Source organism: Phyllobates terribilis, unplaced genomic scaffold (assembly GCF_046119375.1).
Source record: "Phyllobates terribilis strain yellow unplaced genomic scaffold, ASM4611937v1 Scaffold_2__4_contigs__length_985480577, whole genome shotgun sequence".
Taxonomy (NCBI): domain Eukaryota; kingdom Metazoa; phylum Chordata; class Amphibia; order Anura; family Dendrobatidae; genus Phyllobates; species Phyllobates terribilis.
The window spans coordinates 420,156,529-420,171,351 of NW_027362762.1; positions in this window are offsets into that span (position 1 = coordinate 420,156,529).

The window sequence follows — 14,823 nt, forward strand, 5'->3', positions numbered from 1 at the left end:
GACTGGATGGAATCCTGTATGGATTTGGGGAGGGAGACATCGAGGGCCTAAGACTTCGCTGCATTGATTTTAAAATTTGACCATGTAACAAAGTGATCTATTTCAGCCATAACAGCATGGATGGATATATGTGATTGAGTGATATATACTAGGACATCATCAGCAAATAGAGAGCACTTGTACTCGGTGCCTCCCACCTCAATCCACCTAATATTGGGGTTATGACGAATTGATGAGAGCAGGTGCTCCATCACTAAGATGTATAAGAGAGGGGACAGAGGACATCCCTGCCTTGTCCCATTGGTGATTATGAAAGGTGATGAAAATGTTCTGACGCGCCCCCTGGGCCTTGGGACATCCGGAGCCGGGCCCTTTTTGGTGGGTGCTGGTGGTTGTAGTCTCCGTGGCGGCGACCCGGTTCCGTGGCTCAGGGCGGTCAAACCAGTGGCGGAACTATTTATGTGGTTTTGATGTTTAAATGTCTGACTACGCCACCCGTGGATTGCGGTCAGAGTGAAACGCCGCTGCAGGGCAGACCGCTGAGGCTGGTGTTGTGGGTGCAGCAGAGCGTAGCATAACTCCCCACGGGAGGAGTATAGCCTCAGGGCCATGTATGCGGAGGATGGGGGTGATGGTGCAGGGCAGCAGCAGTAACGACACTGAGTCAGTGATGCAGTCCAGGACCTTTACTCACAGTTCTTATTATCCAGACCACTTCTGCAGGTAACGGCTGCCCACGTCGTACTGTGCTCACCAGGTGAGGGGCTCAGACAACTCCCAGATAACTTTGGAGCGCTTCACAGGACCCCCTTTGTGTGTCCTTTGTCTGGCCTTTCTTACCAACCCTTCTGTCCGGCTGCCTCGGGCCTCCTCTTGGTAAATTTGGCGCCAGTTTCCCTGACCCTATGTGGTGCCTTCCTAGCGGGTGTAGCGAGGGGCTGCGCCACATAAAATGTCACAGCCTCCGGTTTCTAGCTGAGGGTTGTTTCCCGCCTCCACTAGTTTCGGGGACCGGTCTCCCCCTTTGGCCTGACCCCTCCACGCAGGTGGATTCGGGCGTGCGGTGGCGACTCGCCCGTCCGCACCCCTGGGATCCCTTCGTTCCTCATTCCTGGAGCCTTCTCCGCTCCTCTTCCTTCCTTCTCCCTCTTCCAGGCCTGGGCCTCTGTTACTGGGCCTGCCTCCGGAGCAGAGCTCATGCAGAGCCCCTGCTCCCTGTCACTTCTGCTCAGACTTCTCTGCACTGAACTAAGAAGGTGCCCACCTTTTATACTCCCTTCTCAATGCACCCAGGAACTGCTTCCTCCCTGCTCCTGCACTACAGGGTTCCCCTTCCTCAGTGTTCCCTCACCCCTCTCCAGCCAGGGAAAAGGACTGTCGTGCCCATCTCAGGGGCATATTGGTCTCCCTGCCCCACGGCAATGTGGTGTAACGCATGCAGGTGTCGGGTCCTGATCCACACTCCATCCTTACCTGAGAGTGAGATATCACACCTCTGGGTGAGGTGCAATACCTCTGTAGCAACCGAGCCCTCAGGGTGCTACAGTTCCATTTATCTTCAGCCTAGGTGACGTATTGCGATACAGGGCCGTGATTTGGGCTATAAAAGGGTCCTCTAGACCCCTACCCCAAGCTTTTTAAGAGAATAATATATGGTGTGCCAGGAGACTCTATGGAATGCTTTCTCAGCATCCAACGAGAGTATCTAATTACAAATTTTTAACTGCATCTAACCCAGGAAATACTTTGTGCCTAGTAGCAGTGTCTGCTAGTCAGCGGATTATCCCGGCTGTTAAGCAAGCTATACCACCTGTAGTTTGGACACTTAATTTTTTTAAAGGAAATGTTTCGGGACCACGGGATACTCAGTGAAGAGCATCAGGAGGCACCCCAAGGCATAGGCGCTGGGACTGGCGGTAGGACGCCTTGCGGTGGACAGCCGAGCTCGATCCTTATAAAAGCTTTTTAACTGCAGCAGCTTTAGTGGACGCTACTGGAGCTGGAATTACGCGGCTGCTGGCATGAGACTTGCCCTCCAATAGATCCTTGTAAAAGGATTTAAAGTGTATTCATTCAAATTAGAGAGACAACTTAAATTAAAAAGCTTAGAGCTGCCTCCACCACAGGGGGGCTCGCTCGACCCACCAGCGGACAGGCACCAGTATTGGGAGAGGGGGGCAGGCCATCAGGGTCCACCGCGACTCTGTCACAATCCCGGCGACACAGAGGTGGCACGGGCAGGAACGGACTGGCCGTATCGGCTTCTCACTTTTTGGATTTTAGAAGGGCATAACATGCCTATATCTGTTCCTCCCCCTCCCTTTACTCCTCCACCTCTCTTCTTTTCGCATGACTATATGTACTTGTCTCTTTTCCATGTGTTAGTTATGTCTTCTGAGCAGCTTGTCAGCTTTTGGACACCTTTGAAGGTGTTTTCTATGTGTTTCTATGTGTTTTTATTTGCCTGCCATTGGTTTTAACGGTGTTCGACGAACAGTTCGGCGAACACACGGGTGTTCGACGAACCGAACCGAACCGAACTTGAACACTACGGGCGTGGCTCAACACTAGTAAGGAGGGTTTATATGTATGATATCCATTTATTGCACATGGACTACAGATGTATGCTTTAAATTGATGATAAAAGTAGCTTAGAAAATGCTCAATAGGTGTTTTAATTTGACATGTCTGCAAGACAGCGAGTCATGATGCTCTGGTGGCACCACATCTAGATTATTTGTGCTAGCTGTGAACTGTGCATGCTGATGCTGATAAGATCCATGTTGTAGGGAGGAGCTGTTGACAGGAGTTGATATAAGTAGAAGCAGGTGTTATGCAATTGGAGCAACTATAGGCATGGGTCAATTGATTATTGATCTGCAAAAGGGGACTGGAGGAAGTTGCAGTGATAGACTGTAGGCCAGAAGGTGTGACTCAGTCTTGTAAGGAAGTTGAGGATGGTTCATGGTTGCCTTTTGCAAGTGAGCAAGTCTCTAAAGAGATAGGTGTTGTTTAGTGGAACAGTCAAATAACTATCTAAGTGTTACAAAGCAGATAGTGAGTGAACTGGTTAAACTGTAATGGTGGTGTGTTTAAATTAGAGAAAGCTGTCCTTAGTTCCTGTTGTGGGGCTGAAGAAAATCCTTACTTCTGTGGGCCAGTAGATTGAAACAATAGAGATACTTTAAAATTTGCTGTGCAGCTCATAGTGAATAAGGACTAAAGGTGCAGTTAGAAATTAGCTCTCCTAGAAACACTCATCTAATGTATACTTACCTTGTAATGTCTTCACATCCTGTTCCGTCCAGATGTTTTCGGATCCCAGAATTCCAAGCGGCGGAAGTTCGCTGACCGCCATATGGGACACCCAAGTGATGGGTGTCTCAATATGGAAACCGCTGGTGGTACCAGCCTCTTGTGCGAAACACCATCGCACTACATGCACACACACACACACACACACACACACATACACACACACACACACACACACACACACACACACACACACACACACACACACACACAGCTGAAGACCACAGTATCATCCAGGTAAGCTGCTGCATACTTTTTGTGAGGAACTAAAATTTTTTTGAGGGACTAAAATCCGGTTCCATGAAAAGTGGCTGGGGCTCTCTGCAGCCCAAAAGGCATTCTGGTGTATTGGAAGCCAAAAATTACAAGCAGGGTCATGCACCTTTGAAGACACCAACTGGAGTGCTTCATTCAAATATTGTGAAAAAAGTGTAGTTGTGTTACTCCTACACTGATAAAAGCTCTGCACACAGTACAGAGCCTGCCAAAAATTACAAGGAGGGTCATCCATATACTCTTGAATGCACCAAGTGGACTACCTCATACAAAAATTAGGAAAGTGTAGTTGTGGTACTTGTACACTCATAAAGGCTTTGCACACATTGCAAAGCCAGAAAAAAATGCAAGGAGGGTCATCCATACACCATTGAAAGCAACAATTATAGATCTTCATTCAAACATTGAAGATTAAAAACACTTTATGTGCTGCTGTCATCTGGTGGTGTGGAAAAGTTAGGACAAATCCAGGTTTTGTTCATTTTTATCAGAATGAGCCTGTCAGACAGGCGAAAGTGCCTGTCTGTTATGACCTCCCCCGATGGCACTAAAAGACCGCTCAGAAAAGACGCTAGTGGCAGGGCAGCATAACACTTCCAAGTCATAGAGGGACAGCTCATGACAGGTGTCCAGCATTGACACCCAATAGTTACAGGTTGCAGAGTAATTACTGAGTATGCTGGGGTTTTTTGGCCAGGTATTGCTTGACCATCTTTAAAAACTTTTTCATCCTTGTCAAAAATATACAGTCATCAGGGCCTGGACACTGGGAGGGTGTCATGAAATTGGTCCAGGCCTTTGACAGTGTACCCCTGCCTCTGCTGTACCTGGTGTGTGTCTCTCTTGCTTCTCTTCCTTGGTTGGGGAAGGAATCTTGCCCCCTATTGGTAGTGTTGTTTTGTGGGAATTTTTCAATATTTTTTCCACAACGACTTTCTGGTACAGCACCATTTTAGTAGACCTTTCCCCCTCAAGAATGAGAGATGCAAAATTCTTCTTGTAGCTTGGGTCTAGCAGGGTGAATAACCAGTACTCTTTATTTGGTCAAGATGAATGTAAGGCAGTGGTACATAAAATCGGCCATATGTGCCAAGCTCCCTACAGCCAACATTTTGCTGTCTCCACCATAACTACTCTCGATCTCCTACCTCTCCTCCATCTCTTCCTCCTCATTCCTCTCCTCAGCCCATCCACGTAGGAGAGATGGGACAAAGGTTGTGTTAGCCTCTGTGTTGTACTAGCCTCTCTTGCAATCCTCTGCGTCGTGAGCACGTGTGCAGTGTCAGGGTGGGACTCGACCCCAGCTTCCACAATGTTCACCCAGGGAAATGTAGTGTCCCTGGCCACAACCCCTTTCCACGTGTCGGTTGTTAAGTGTACAATCCCAGTAACTGCGTTGGTAAGGCCACAGGTGATGTTCCTAGACATGTGCTGATGCAAGGTGGGGACGCCACACAGGGAGAGGTGGCTGGGGTCCGAGAACTGAGGGACGGCTGTTGCCATGAGGTTGTGGAAATCCTCCTTGTCTACAAGCCTAAACAGCAACATTTCCAAAGCAAGCAGCCTGAAAATGTGACAGTTTAGCATTTGGGCCTGTGGATAGGTGGCTGGGAACTTTCTTTTGTTCCAAAGCCTGGGATAGGGACAACTGAATGTAGTGCTGGGACAAGGTTTTGGAAGTGCCTGATGATGGTGCCAAAAACAGGTTGCAGGGTGGAGGCATCTGTGCCAGTGTCATGAACAGGAGATTGGGAAGCACCTAGCACAAGGGAAGAGGTAGTTATGTCACCCGCTGGCCCTAATCATGGACCCGGGTGTTCTGCCCACCAAGTCGGGTGCTTAGATGACATGTGTCTGATCATGCTCGTGGTGGTTAGGCTCTTAATGGTCGGGCCCCTGCTAATCTTGGCATGGCACAGGTTGTAAATGAAATTTTTTTGTCTCAAATTTCTCTTTAAAAAGTCCTATAATGGGGAACACCTATTTCTTTGCCGGAGAAATTCACAAGTGTCGGTGCTCTGCGGAACAGTTACTCCCTCTGGTCAACCCACTGTTTCTTTCTGCCTGTTTCGCTGCTGCTGATTCCTCAACCTCAGCACTGCTGGCCTCACTCTGCATGCCAGCTTCCCAGATTGGGTCGATGACTTTGTCATCCGCCACCTCGTCTACCACGGCCGTACCCTGGTCCTCTTGACTTGGTGACTTAATAACAACCTGACTTATCGGCAACTGGGTCTTATCATCATCTACCTCCTTAAACAAAATTGGCCATTCCCCATCATCATCTTCTTGTGACCATGGCTGCTCTAAGTTTTGTGCATCACTAAACAGCATATCCTCCGGTCCCTCTTGAAACATGCAGGGTGAGAGGCCACAATCAATAAATTATGTTGCAAAGAGTCTGGTCTCCTGAGATTCAACATGGTGAGTGGAAGGAGTATCAGGGTGAGGATTAAGTGACCCAGACTGTTGACTGGTGAGACTGGACCATGTGGAAGACTGGGTGGTGCTGGCAAGCATGCTGGAAGCATTTTCTGCTATCCAACCAACCACCTGTTTGCACTGGTGTGGCTTCAAAAGTGGTGAACCATGCCTTCCTGCAAAGTGGGATAGGAAGCTATGTGTCTTGGATGGGTGTGTTTCTTATGCTCCAGCAACAGGCGTAGTCGCACCTCCCCCACGTCCTTGTTGTTTGCGTGCACAATCATCAGCACTTCCACTTCCCATTCCCTCACTGTACACCTTATGCATTTTCTAATTGCTAGATCTCTGGAAACCAAGTTTATTTTTAATAATAAGCAGGCAATGCATTTTTTTGGAGTTTGATACTGCCGTAAAGTAACACAAGGCACGTAAAACTGTATGGATGACTAATTCAATCCAGAGAAAAATTTTGTACATTTTTTTGAGTTTTATATACCACCATAATGTAACACTAACCACGTTAAATTCTATGGATGACTAATTGAATACAGAAAAATGTTTTGAATGTTTCTTTTTAATTTTCATACCACCGTAATGTAACGTAAAACTACATTTTTTGGAGTTTTATATACGACCACAGTATAACACTAAGCATGTTAAACTCTATGGATGACTAATTGAATCCAGAAAAAATTAACCCTTTTTTGGAGCTTTATATACCACCGTAATATAATAATAAGCACCTTAAACTCTATGTATGACTAACTGAATCCAGAAAAAATGTGAACTTTTTTGGAGTTTTATATACCACCACAGTATAACACTAAGCATGTTAAACTGTATGGATAAATAATTGAATCCAGAAAAAAATATTTAACTTTTTTGAAGTTTTATATACCACTGTAATATAACACTAAGCACATTAAACGGTATGCATGACTAATTGAATCCTGAAAAAAAATTTGAACCTTTTTGTTTAGTTTTATGTACCACCGTAATGTAACATTAAGTACGTTAAACTGTATGGATGACTAATTGATTCCAGAAAATATTTTTGAATGGGTTTTTGGAGTTTTATATACCACCATAATGTAACATTAAGCACGTAAAACTGTATGGATAACATTTTTTTTAGTTTTATGTACCACCGTAATGTAATACTAAGCAAGTTAAACTGTGTGGTTGACAATATAGTAAATTTTTTCACCAAAAATAAAAAATAATGTGGTTACCTGCCGCAGCTATATATTTCGCAATGGACTGCAAAGCCCTAAGCCCTGCCTAGAGTCTGTATTCTGCCACTCTCTCTGCTCCTGCAGCTGTCCCTAGGCTAAATGCAGAATGTATCTGATCCAAACAGCAAAGCACGGGATTAGCCCTTAGAAGGATTGTTAGTATGATGGATCAGCATCAGCGCTACTATCGCCACTAGAGGATTCTGATTCATTAAACTGTGCACACACAGGCTTGAACAGCTACACTCTCCCTCCGTCAGGGTACCAAGTGTGGCAGCACCAATCCTTTTATAACCGCTGATGAGGTAATGCAGCCTGCCAATCACAATAATGCCACTACCAAGATGGCTATGTCATTACACTGACTGGCAGGCAATCCCCACATGTGTATTGGCTGTGTAACATGCGGGGTGGGGATTGAAATCCAATCTCCAGCCAATGCTTGTCCAGTGCCGAGCACATCCGAGCACGAAGATACTCTAGTGATATCCGAGCATCACAGAGCATGTTTGCTCATCTCTAGTGGTGATGTATCTGGTTGACCCTAGCCTCTCAATGAGTTCATTGACCCGAGGCATCGGATTCGCATCGAATCTGGACACCTCATTCAGCTTCTTATAATCATTATAAAAGCGCCATTGTCCATCTGGCTTTGGCACAAGGACAATGGGACTGGACCAGCCGCTCTTTAATTCTTCAATGACTTCCTTTTAAATCACCTTGCTGTAGGCTTTGGGAATTCTATATGGCTTTAGGTTTACCTGTACATGCAGTTCTGTCAGGATTTCATGCTCGACGACCTGCGTACATCCCGGCAAGTTTGAAAACAGGGCTCAGTTCCTCTGAAGCAGTTCTCAGCACTGTTGTTTCTGAGCCAGTGATAGAATCTTGTCCACTGTGACATCCCCGACCTTGGCTTCGGGACTGGCTTCCCGGCATGTAGCTTCCAACGGTTCCCTGTCTTGCTACGGCTTAAGCAGGTTAATATGGTACACCTGTTAGGGTTTTCTTCTCCCTGGTTAGTGGACCTTGTAGTTGACATTGCCCAGCTTTTCATTCACTTCGTATGTCCCCTGCCACTTGACCAAAAATGTACTTTCGACAGTGGAAATCCGTACTAACAGTTGATCTCCAGGGCTAAACTGTCTCAGCCTTGCTGGCCGATTTTAGACTCTTGCCTGGGCCTCTTGTGCCTGAAGGAGGCTCTCTCTCCCAATAGGCATCACCTTTGCAATCCTTTCCTGCATCTGGGTCACATGCTAGATAATGCTCCGGTGGGGTGTAAACTCTGCTTCTTATATCTCCTTTGCAATAACCTGAAGTCCCTGAGGGTGCTGGCTGTACAACAGCTCAAATGGTGAAAACCCTGTAGGGGCTGTTAAACTTCCCTAATAGAAAATAGCAGATACAGGAGTAGACAGTCCTAGTCTCAGTCATCCTTCTCCAAGACCTTCTTGAGCATGGGTTTCAATGTTTTATTGAACCTCTCCACCAGGCTGTCCATCTGCGGATGGTACATGGACGTCCTGAGTTGTGTAATCTTGTGAGCCTTACACAACTCCCTCATCACTCTGGACATGAAAGGAGTTCCTTGATCCATCAGGATCTCCTTTGGCAGGTCCGTCCGGGAAAAATATGGACTAGTTCTCAGGCTCTACTCCTGGCTGAGGAGTTTCTCAGTGTTACCGCTTCCGGGTACCGTTTTACGTAGACAATGACCACCAGGATATATAGGTGTGACGCGCCCCCTGGGCCGTGGGGTACTCAGTAGCCGGGCAGGACGATGCCGGGGGATGTCACAGTGGCAGTGACCCGCTCCGTGACCCAGGGCGGTCAATAAAAGGTGATTATAGAAAAGGGAATAAAGTTTTTATATACAATGTTCGTGACTCCACCTGTGGTATGCGGCTATATGGAGCCGCCGCTGCGGTGCCAATTCTCTGGAGCTGTTGGTAATGCAGCAGAGTTGGTTCAGCTCTCCACAGGTAGAGCTAAGCTCCAGGGCGGTGCTGTGATGGTTAATGATGAAGTAGATGTTGCTGTGCAGTGTAGTGCAGGGAATGGCGCAGATAATAATTATAGGACACAGTGGGGAGCAGTCTTCAATGTTTACTCACAGTTGTGGAACTCCAGGTTACCAGTACTAGAGTAACCTCCCACGTCGTCCTGCGTTCACCAAGGAAGGCGTTCAGCAATCTCTCAAGTAACTCAGGAGTACTTAAACCGGACCCCATTCTATGTGCCTTCCTCGGTCGTCTTCCTGCACTGGCTCTCACCCTCCTGCACTGCGTATCACAATCAGTGTCCCAAGCCAGTAGCCAGATCTTGTCGGGCGACCTGCAGTCCCCTGGACCCTCTGGCCACCTTTTCGGCGATGTAATTGTGGTGGTTGGCAGCTGCACCCTAAAAGTACAGAAGCCTCCGGTTTCTAGCTGAGCCTTATAGTTCTCCACTAGTTTAGGGGCCGGTACCCTCTGTGGCCTGATCCCTCTACGTTCCTGCAGATTCGTGCGCACGGGTGGCATCTGCACTTCCCGTGCCCCTAGGATCCCTTCTGTTCCTCTTGGAGCCTTCCTCTGCTCCTGTCCTTTCTCTCTCTCTCCTGGGCCTCTGTTACTAGGCCCCACTCCTCTCAACTCCTCCTCCACTGCTCTCCTGAGCAGGACTGGCTGCTTCTAGATGGTTCCATGCTTTCTAATACTACTGAAGTGCTCCCCTAAACTACTTCCTCCACCCACACCCACTACATGGTTCTGCCCTCCTGCCAGGGACCAGGGACTGTGCTCTCACTTAGGAGCAATCTCGTCCTTCCCTCTGAAGTGGAGTGTAATGGATGCAAGTGTGTGGGTCCCGGGCAGTACTCCATCCTTACCTGAGAGTGGGATATCACACCTCTGGGTGAGATGCAGTACCTCTTTGGCGACTGAACCCGCATAGGCGCCACAGGTGCCCTCTGGCAGACTTAACCAGGGGTCCGACAAGATCCATAGAAATTCGGTCAAATGGGACCTCTATTATAGGTAATGAGACTATTGAAGTGAGAGACTGGAGCAGTTAGCTGGCAGGTGGTACAGGAAGAGCAATATGTACAAATCTTTTGGTGACATCCAGGCCAGTAGAACCATTGAAGGATTAGCTTTTGAGTATTGTCTACGCCCAGATGCCCACCCATGACATGAGAATGGGCCAGGTCTAACACCCTACGCCTATAGGGCCCCAGTACAAACAGTTGCTCTATTACCTACCCCTCAGTTTAGTAACCCGATATAGCAAGTCCTCATTTACCGCAAAGTATGGAAACCTGGTTTCGGACCCTGGCTCTTGAACAACCCCATTTATAACAGTAACATTATCAAATGCTTTTAACATAATTACTTCATTTGAGCAGTCTCAAAATTCCCCCCAGAAACCCCCAACTCAGGAATGTTGGCCTCATGGGTCGCTGTCTTGTCCTCATCACCAGCAAGGACACACAGGGGGAACTCATCCTCTTCCAACTGCGATGGGGATCCTTCATTGTTAAACCGGCTCTTATCTGAGTAACCTGGCACCCCTGCCCTTTGCCATAAGTCCCATAATAAGCTAAAGTCCCGCCCTATTATAAGTGGGTGTGGCAGGTCTTTAACTACCCAACCTCATGAGACTCAGTGCCACAGTTCATTTCTATAGTCACACTGGCAACAAGGTAGTCCTTGGCGTTCCAGTGAATACAGCGGATGCCCATGGGTTTTGCGTGGATCAACTGATCTGTGATTTTGGTCCTTACCAGGGTCACCAGACTCCCCGAGTCCAAGAGTCTAGCCATCGATACCCCATTTATTGTCACAGTACATGCCTGTGGCCCCTCATCAGGCTGATTGTCCATGCTGCATGCTGGATAGGCATGATATGAACAGCGTCTCCCTATGCGGCAGTCCATCAATTCGGGGGACATGGGACAATGGACCGCTATGTTCCCAGGACTGTGACACCTACAACAATTTACGTCCTTCCCAGCGACCTTCTACAACCTCTCAGCGGCCTCATGGGACCTTCAACTCCCCCAGTTGTGGCTCTATTATCCTTCTTTTGAGAGTCAGGCTCCTTTTTGATACCGCAGTATGGGGATGCGACCATGCCCGGTTTCCATAAGGACTTCTCGACCACCTGCTACCTTTCTACTAGGCCAACCAAGTCGTCGACATTCCAGGGGTCTCCCTATGCAACCCAGGTCTGCACCAACCTAGGAAGGGAATGAATAAATCTGTCCATAACACGCTCGACCATTTGCCCTGGGGTGGAGGACTCCGGCTGCAACCAATTCTGTACTAGATGTAGCAGGTTGAACATATGGGACAAAGGGGGTTTGTCACTGTAATACACCCCGTGATGGACCCTTTGTGCTCTGACAGACATAGACCTGAGCATGCCAATATTTCAGTTTTTAGCTTGGCATACTCCTGTGTGTCCTGTAAGGCCAGGTCATAATAAGCCATTTGGGGCTCGTCAGTAAGATAGGTGGCCAACACCTGGCGGCAGCTTCTCCCGCTCTGCTACCCTTACAAGTATGGTTAAAAATGCCTCCACATCAACAAGCGGGGTTATCTTTTGCATGGCACATCTTACCACTTTCCGTACGAATGAGTCATCACCTGGACTTAGGAAAAGGGCGGTTGCCCTGTCACAGGTCGCCCCGATCAAGAGTGCCAACTGCTGCTGCTGAAATTGTTCTTACTGACATTGCTGCAGCTGGAATTGTTCCTGCTGCCGATGCTGCTGTTCCTATTGCCGTTGCTACTACTGCTGCCATTGCTGTTGCTTCTGGAGATTAGCCTGTAGTAGCTGCCTTAACATTTCCTCAATGTTGTCTGCTTTTAATCCTGCAGCCGCCTTCACCCAAGACGTGCAGTTTGTCCACATCCTTCCCACTTAACCAACTGTGGTAGATCGGCTCACTCTGCTACTCACAGAGGTAGACACAGGAATGCCTTCCGTTTAAGTCTTCCACTGGTTTATTAAAAAAAAGTACTGCATAAACCAGTTCAAAATTAAATACATATACGCAGCCCTTCTGGCATAATGGAAAAAAACAAAATAGCATATAGTACAGTCTGTGTGACTGCGGGGTTTTCCCGCTCAGGGAAAAAACACAAGGTTCAGCTCTCTTTAGCATGAGCACAGCTCTGGAGCTCTCATCTCCATACACATCAAATATTGAATGAGTCCAAAGGCTCCATATTTACCTTCTGGACCACACCTTGGGGTGGAGATATGGTGAACAGCCCCCCCCCCCCCCCACTCAGATGTTTGCAAAAACCAAGCACTTAACATGGCGGATTAACGCCTCTCAACACTAACATCCTGTGTGACATATATCTCCCCTCCAGTATTTTACCATTGACCTCCCAGCCTATAATGCACAACTTTCCCTTCTCCAGAAGCTATCCCTACACTAATTGGAGATAGCAGCGGTTTTAATAGGGACTAGAATAGAATAGATGGAGCCCTGATAAGATTTTTTTTTCTTCAGCAATGCTTGTAATGCACTATGCCTTCTTGACCAGCTTTCCTATATTCAATAGTACACATCACAGCGGTATTGAATACAATAGATAGAGCCCTGATAAGGATTTTTTTTTCTTCAGCAAGGCTGTAATGCATTATGTCTTCTCCATCAGCTTTCCCTACACTCAGTAGTACAGATCACAGCAGTATTGAATACAATAGATGGAGCTCTGATAAGTACTGTTGTTTTTAGGTTTCTTCAGCAAGGCTTATAACACTGACTTTCCCTTCTACAGCTGCTCTCCCTACTCTGTTTCTGGGTACAGTTTGGCGAGCATCGCGTCATCGGGTCTTATATAGACCCAATGGCATGATGCGACCAGCAAATTATAGTAATGCCAGTAGTCAACATGGCTATGTCATTACTGTGATTGGCAGGCAATCCCCACATGTTTAGTGGCTGAAAATCAGCCTGAAAACATGTGGTCTAGGAATCGAGCATGGATACTCAAGTACCTGAATACTCTCGAGTGCCAGGATGCTCGATCGAGTACTGAGCAGTGCCGAGCACGCTTGCCCATCGCTAAATATTACATTTGATCTATTATGTATAGTGCTGTCCATTATTATACATGGCTACACCTTCTTATGTTTAGTGCTGTCCAAAAGCGAAAGAATTTTGCACAGTGTGAAATGCGTTACTCTTTGTGTGTTTTTCATGCTCCACCTTGACAGATGACACTCATCCTAATGTTGGTCCTGGACCATCTCCTTTGTACATTTGCAATCTATCCACCATCCTGAATGGAAAAATATTCTTCCATCAAGATCTTCTTCTAGATCCTATAAATGTTTAAAAGGGGACATGACAACCCAGCCACTGCTTACAGATGTGCACATATTCTATGATTTGAGAGTCTATATAATTTCCATAAAGGAGCACAAGAAGCCACAGTTCAACACTGGTGGTGCTTATCCATATATACCACTAATACTTCTGTTCCCTGATTCAATTCCAAGCACATCATGCACATTGACCACATCAAGGATCCCATTTTATCTCTGATAATATACAAGGCTTCTTTTTGTTATCTTTTAATAAATAATTTACACACAGTGGGCACTTAATAAAGACCTGAGGTATAAATAATAAGCTATGAAAAAACATACAATAAATGCAAAACTTTAATACAATAAAATGGATTGTTCCCCTCTCCTTCCCATCTACACACAATAATGCCCATATAATTGTTGGAAATGTTTGGTCTAGAATAAACAGAAATAACGAAAATATGGGACAGAGTAGATATCTCACTGCAAGGTGATTTGGGTTTATGATAAGTGGTCCTTTAACAAAACTATATTACTCCAAATATAAACTTTTCCAGTCGAATGCCAAACTGAGTATGCAAAAATGGAAATTTGATAAATACTATATATTATTTTTAGAATGTTCTTCAAGAATGATCTTTTACAACCCTCCCAAACATCCAATTTTAGCTAATACGTCCATAAGAGCGTATGTCTGTTCTAGTGAACATCAGCTTCATATTTTAAAATTAGGGTGAGAAACAGTTCATGCTGTGTGATCAAGTAATTTGTCGCTTGCACAAATTTCCAAGGTCTGCAGGAATTGCCAAATTGCATTCAAGGACAGTAAATGAGGGAATAACAAAATAGACACACTTTACTCAAGAAAGACAAGCTATTAGCCTCCCGGTATTGTCTACGTGTGTAAAGACTTGCTGTTTGAATTTAGGTAAATCTTGTTTTAATTTGCCTTTCCTCCTTATGTTGAAGAAAGTATGACTGTTATGAGAAATATGACAAATATTCTGAAAAATACACATTATAATCTAAATATGTTGGTTGTTATTTCCTGCACAGAAAACATAAATCCAAGGGTATCTCGGCCATTGAATAACATATTCCTAAACTACATGTTAATTCATGTTTAAAAAAGCACTCCCATCAAAGTTTTCATCCTCTTAATATATTGCAGTCACCATATTATATAGCACTGTGTACTTACAATTGCTCATTTTGCCCTTCTACCCAGTTAATTTTTCTCTTTTCCATTAGGTAATTA